Below are 7,018 nucleotides of genomic sequence, written 5' to 3' on the forward strand. Positions count from 1 at the left end.
AAATTAACTCTGGACCTTTTATCTGCTTATCGTAATTGGGATAATGAGGGAATAACACAGACCTGGCCATGGAACAGCTGAGAAGCCAATTGTCCCATTACTTTTGGTCCCATAACAAGTGGGAGGCACATATGAAAACTGTTGTAATTCCTACACCGTTCACCTGATTTGGATGTAAATACCTTCAAATTAAAAATGACAGTCAGCAATTAAAGCACATCTTGTTTGTTTCATTTCAAATCTATTGTGGTGATGTATAGAGCCAAAAATGTTAGAATTGTGTTGGTGTCCCAATATTTATGGACCTGACTGTATACCTATCAATAGTCCACTTGTGCCTTCTTAGTTAGGTTTCACTCCTGGGCAGGGGTGTAGCTAGAAATGCATGGGCCCCATAGCTAAAAAAATGTATGGGCCCCCCCCAAATATCTATCGGGCCTCCCACCACCCCTTTCCAGAGCTCCCACCCAAACACCCCTACTAGATCTCCCACCACCATGAGCAGTTTCACACTTGCAAGTAGTTTCACACTTGCGGCAGGACGGATCCGACAGGCTGTTCAGCCTGTTGGATCCGTCCTGCCGCTATTTCGCCTTGCCGACACTCCATCCCCATTGACTATAATGAGAACGGGGACAGAGCTCCGGTGCAGCGCGGCAGTGTGCGGTGAAAGGTTGGTGGCCGAAAAGTACTGCAAGTCTGACTTTTTCGTCCGGTGGCCTCTCTCACCGCGCAGTGCCGTGCTGCACCGGAGCTCCGCCCCATCCCCATTATAGTCAATGGGGACGGAGCAGCGGTCCAGCAAAATAGCGGCAGGACGGATCCGACAGGTTGAACAGCCTGCCGGATCCGTCCTGCCACAAGTGTAAAAGTACCCTTAGTCTGTCATATAAGGGGGGGAAAAGAAACCCCAGAACTAGAGTGTGCCCCCCAAAAGAAGGAAGGGGCACCCTCCTTATCACTGCTGGCATCTCTTTTTAACTTCAGATCATCAGACTCTCACTTACTAATTACAGCACACACCCCTTTAGTGTCCACCATCCCTCCCCTGTCTGATGGTGGACACTATAGGCCAGGGTGTGTGTGCTGTAAATTTGTAATTAGTAAGAGTCTGATTATCTGAATTCTGAAGTTATAAAGAGCTGCCTGCAGACCTGCAAGGATAATGAGGGCGCCCCTTGCTTCTCTTGGGGGCCCCACTCTGCAGGCAGCTCTTTTTACTTTCTTCTCACTTTCTTTCACATACTTCTATTTAGAGCACACTAGTCACAGCAAGCACAGACTGGAGTGGCAGGACTGGAGACTGGAGTGGAGACTAGCTGAGGAGGAGGCAGGAGCACTGAACAGAGAGAAGAGGACTGGTCCAGTACAGCACAGGCAGGCACAGGCAGCAGTAGCAGTGCTAGACTGAGACTGTGACACTCTCACTCAGTCAATCTCAGTCAGACACTGCTGAGCTGCTCAGACTGGTTTCCGGCAGTCAGAGAGCGGGAATCTGACTGGCGCCAGTGTGGCCGGCGGGACCACTCCCTCCCTAGTCCCTCCACTCCAGGTACACCCCCGACCCAGCCCCCTCCACCGCCTGAGTCTGCCTCCCTCTACTGCTTCTCCAACCTGGTGGCTGGCTCCAGTCCCTCCTCCCTCCACTCAGGTACGCCCCGGTCCGGCCCCCTCCACTGCCTACCTCATCTGTGCTGCTCGCCTGTACTGACTGCTCCTGACTCCTCCCCAGCCAGGCCCGAGCCGGTCTGGGCCATGGATGGACCGCCCACAATATGTGCCCGCCCTCAGCCCTCCCCTAGCCTGCCCTGCAGCTCACAATGGATTCCGGAACTTAGGATTCCTGCGCTGGTGCCGGGCCTGCGGCGCTAGTGCCTGGTTCCGCCTACGTCCCTCAGGTACGCCCCTGTTCCGGCCCCCTCCACTGCCTACCTCATCTGCTGCTCATGCGCCCTGCTCCAGTCCTGACTCCTTCTCCCCAGCCAGGCCCGAGCCGCAGTGTAGTGGGCGGGCGGTCCACGGCTTGGGCCTGGCTGCCTGTGTGTAGTGTGTGTGTGTAAATAAAATTCAAAAAATCAACAGAAGGCGGCCCGGACGGGCCCCCAGTGGCATAGGGCCCCATAGCCACTGCTATGGTTGCTATGACGATCCCTACGCCACTGCTCCTGGGTGTTTTTTCTACTAGTGTACAGAATATTATGTTAACTAGGAGATCCTGACTTCTTTGTAGTCAGGCTCAGTAGAAGCACACAAACTATTCTTTCTAGCATTTGATATTGCGGCTGCATTCTTTTTCAGATGTCAAAACAGATTCCAATGAGTAAGGAGAATAATCTCAGAAGTAGCAGGGTGGAAAGGGAGGATTGAGAAGACATTAGAGTGGTGAGATGGGGTAAAAAGAACTGGTTGTCTGAGTTTACCATCTCTTAGGCCCCTCTCAGATGATCAAATCCCGCGCATCAGACTCACAGTGTGAGTATTCAGCAGCTACCATCCTGACCTCCTAGCACTGACAGGGTCGAATAGCATTATATTGATTTATGATGCTATGTAACCCTTACAGTTCTGGAATGTATTGGATAACACTGACATAATTATGCCAGTTTTATACATTACATTCCAGAACTGTAATGGTTACATAACCTCATAAATCAATATAATGCTATTCGACCCCATCAGTGCTGGGAGGTCATGACGGGTGCTCTCCCTGACACACGCTCCGAGTCCAATGCGTGGGACTTGCTCGTGTGAAAGGGGCCTTACCATAGGAGGCAGTTGTGGAGTGTTTAGTACAGTACGTGCAGGTACACTGATTAGAATGTAATCACATAGCACAGGGGAGGATACATATAACTTAAAGGGAATGTCCATTGGGTTGTAATTTTGCCTTTTCCAAAGGAGCCATATTCAAAAGAATAAGATTTCAAATTAAAAATAAAATATTAATGTGTGTTTTACAAGTCTAGGTACTCTATAACCTACCCAGAAATAGAATTTTTGAATATAAAATTGAAACTACGCTTTAATCGACTCTCCAGTGTTAACACTCTGCGTATATAAGGCAATATTTCTGCTTCCTGTACACTAGTAAGAAAGATTTTAGCATAAGGATTAGACTTAGATTAACTGCACTTATATCTAAATTTAAAGGTACATGAATCTACTGTACTTCTATCCAATGGTTCATTTTCTTTAGTAAAGGATTATGTTTCACCAAAAAGCATACCTGTAAGATGTCCACAGTTTATTAAAACTATCTTCTCAAATATCTGGGTTAACTTAAATATCAGTAGTAAAACATATATTCCCAATACAATGCAAACTTACATGACCCAGTATGACAAGGAGAACATAATGCTATTCTCTGAAAGACTAAAACCCACTAGTGCAGAAGCTGCTTGAATGTAAAATGACTAAAAAAAACTGCCTGAATAAGTTGAAGCATAAAATTATGGTTTTATGTGCTGTAGCAAAGGTCATGCCAGACTAACCTTATTAACTTCTTTGAAGAAGTGAGGAGGAATGTAGATCAAGGCAATGTAAAAGGAGTAACTGTAATCTACCGACCATTCAAAGGCTTTCAATATGGTGCTCAACAAATTACCAGTAACGGGTATGAATGCAAATATTTGCACTTGAGCATAGAGCTACTTAAAGGATGAATTAAATATGAGTGTTCAAAATGAAGTGGTTTTCTGTTTAGAGAATATTAGCCACTTATTTAAGGACAGTGAATTACAATTTTGATATGACCGTATTAAATTAGAGCATATAATTATGTCTCCACATAAATGTTCAAAGAACAGCCTCTCATTCTCCATACTAAAGTGGGTCTCCATATAATTAGTTTACATAAATATGGTGGACACCCTCTTTAGTATGGAACGTGTCACATCAGTTCCTGTCCTCCCTGGATACTAAGGACCAGTAAAGTGTACAGTGACATACAAAAGTTTGGGTACCCCTTGTCAAAATGACTTTTGCTGTGAACAGTTAAGCAAGTTCAAGATAACATGGTCTCCAAAAGGCATAACGTTAAAGATAACACATTCCCTTTGTACCCTATGCAAAAAAAAAAACTTTGTTACATTTTCCAAAATAATAAAAAAGGAAAAGGGATTGAAGAAAAAGTTTGGGCACCCTGCATGGTTAGTACCTAGTAGCACCCCCTTTGGCAAGTATCACAGCTTGTAAATGCTTTTTGTAGCCAGCCAAGTGTCTTTCAATTCTTATTTGAGGGATTTTCATCCATTCTTCCATTCCCCACTGCATGCTTCTACTAAAATTCCCTACTTTTATGATATAATATGACTGTAGCGTGAACTTTTAAGTTTTCCATAAATTTCACCCGATACCCAAATATCCCTAATTTTTTGTGTAGTGTATAATTCAAAAACAGAAAGTGAATGAATGCTAAAGCTTCAGCTGATTTTATAGACTTTAGTGTATGTTACCTTTGTGTATATGTAATCTTCTGTCTATTGAGTAGTGGACATGAAAAATCCTTTGCAAAAACACTACTTGGGCCTATATCTCAGTGATACAGCCAACTTCAGCATTTGGTTGGACAAAAGGGAGATGCAAAGGTCAGGAGATAATGAGTGGAAGGAGGAGATCCAGCTGCCCAAATGAATGCTACAAATATGGTTCTAGTAATGGGTTCGTTTCAGGCACACAATTTAGCATCCCAAACAATTTTCTGTACTGCCAATTACACTAATATTGTGAGAAATTATGCAATTTATGGTCCGTGTTTTCCTAAATGTTCTGTGTTCTGAGAAGATGAAACAATACATAATCCAACAAATATAAAGGATTCCTGAAAAATATTGTTCTTAGCACTGTAAATAAAATTTTAATTAATAAACAATTTAGTGAAATAATTGCTATTTGTTTCCATCCATCTTTATGCCGAGGATGCTTAAATCCTTATAATACTGATCATGTGCTAAAGATCTTTGTAATTGACACTGGCGCTGCCTGGTGAACAGACGGGCAGACATAATTAAATATAATCAAGTCAGGGTCGCTTCTCTTACAGTTCCAGATAGTCTGATTCACAGAAGTACAGTAACCTCACTTTTTCATGTTCCCTTCCTAAATGTAAAATGATTGAACTTGCTTGCATAGCATCCTAATCCCCACATTTTCAGGAGTTTGTTACTAGCACTTAACATGCTGCCGAATGAAGGACATTTCATTTAGTATTTCTATGGCTCAGTGAGCTAAGTTGATAAACATAATGAGTGTGTATTCCCTCTCTCCCAGCAATGTCTCTGGCGATAGTCTAGTTACTTACAGTTAAAAAAATGTTCAAGTTGATTATTAAAGGGAAACTATCTTAAAGTGTATTCTGTCCTATCTGAGGTCATCATAAACTAGTGTCAATGAATCTTGTTTCCACCACTCGCTCATTGTCTTTTTTGGCAAAGTGTTTTTTATAAAGTAAATGCAGTGTGAGCCAGCGATGGAGTCTCGATGATGTGTAAGTGCTCTGAAGTTATCTATATCTAAGAGCTGACGGCTTCTTCACAGCCCACACTCCAATGCCTCTAATTTGTAACTTTCTCCTCAAAGTCAGCATAGGGAGAAAGCTGTCAATCATCCATCGATAAGTGGAGCACTGGAAACATGAATATAAGAAATCAAACAAAAAGAATATCCTATTTTTCTTCCTATAAGACTCACCAGCCCATAAGACGCACTAGGTTCTAGAGGAGGAGAATAAAAAAAACATCTTTTGCATTAGACCTCAGATCAGACCCCAATGGTAATCAGACCTCAGCTCGGAGCCCCAATCAGACCCCCAATCTTATGTTAGTGGTAACCTTGAGCAAAAATACAAGAGAAAAGTTGCATTAAGTTCACCAAGTTTCAATCTACAATCTTCTTCCTTCACTCATTTTCAGACCTGATATTTAGCACTTTCCTCTTAATTTTAAACTTTTCTCGTGTGGTTATATCCCTCTCAGTAATAAATGTTAGATCTGTGTGTCCAGGATGCTGCTGTCTTCCGCCCAAGATTCCCCTCAAAATTGTCTTGTGTGTTTCCTGCTCTATCTACAGTCTACATAAACTGCCCTCCTTGGATCCTCTCCCCCTTTCCATACACATCTGCCATGTAGAACCTCCTGTAACTATCTCTAATAATTAGAGTAGGACGAGGAAAATAGCGAGAGAGAGAGAGAGATCACTGGCAGAAATTTGACAGATTTATGTCAGATCCAGCAGCACCAGCAGCAAGGTGAAGGACTTACATAGACTCTGCAGAAGCAAAATAGTTGGAGATTGTTAATAAAGACCATTTTGAAAGTTGCTCAACTTTGCATTCAGGAAACAAGTGAACAGTAAAATTAAATTATTGCAAAGATGTCATAGGCATTTAAGACTTTTGCTTGAGCAATAACTATTATCATGACAATTATACCGTGAAAACAGCAATTTGGAAAGAATTAAACGTTGGCCAACTATTGTGTGTATAGAAATGGACAACCACTTCATTATTAATATTGTTTGATTTGATATGTGGTTTACATGTGTATTTTTATGGTTTACACAGAGGGCAGAGCTGTGCGCTAGGACGCTGTATGGGGATACAAACATACCATAGGGGGGAATACCTTATAAGGATGCATACATTGCTACATACTACAATTTCTTTTCACATGGATAAAACCTCTGCATGCTTTCCTGCAAAATCCTAGGCACACAGAGTAGAGCTAGCAGGCTACTGGCACTGTATTTTGGAACCATGTATGTACATACTACAGGTTCGGAATACAGCCATGTACGGTGCATGGCCCTTGAAGTAATTTTTATTTTACTAAAAAATCTATTTCTAAATCCCGTCCTAGTATTTATGGGTGTCAAAGTGGAGGGCCACTAAGTGTTAATGGATACCACGCCGGCAATACCATCCATCCATAAATTACATAAATGGGAATTCAGTTCAATAGCTGCCATGTAATACTTTATTCACATCTGGGCACATTTGGCCACTCAGTGAGGGCTGTAGAAA

Source organism: Bufo gargarizans, chromosome 1 (assembly GCF_014858855.1).
Source record: "Bufo gargarizans isolate SCDJY-AF-19 chromosome 1, ASM1485885v1, whole genome shotgun sequence".
In the NCBI taxonomy this organism is placed as follows: Eukaryota; Metazoa; Chordata; class Amphibia; order Anura; family Bufonidae; genus Bufo; species Bufo gargarizans.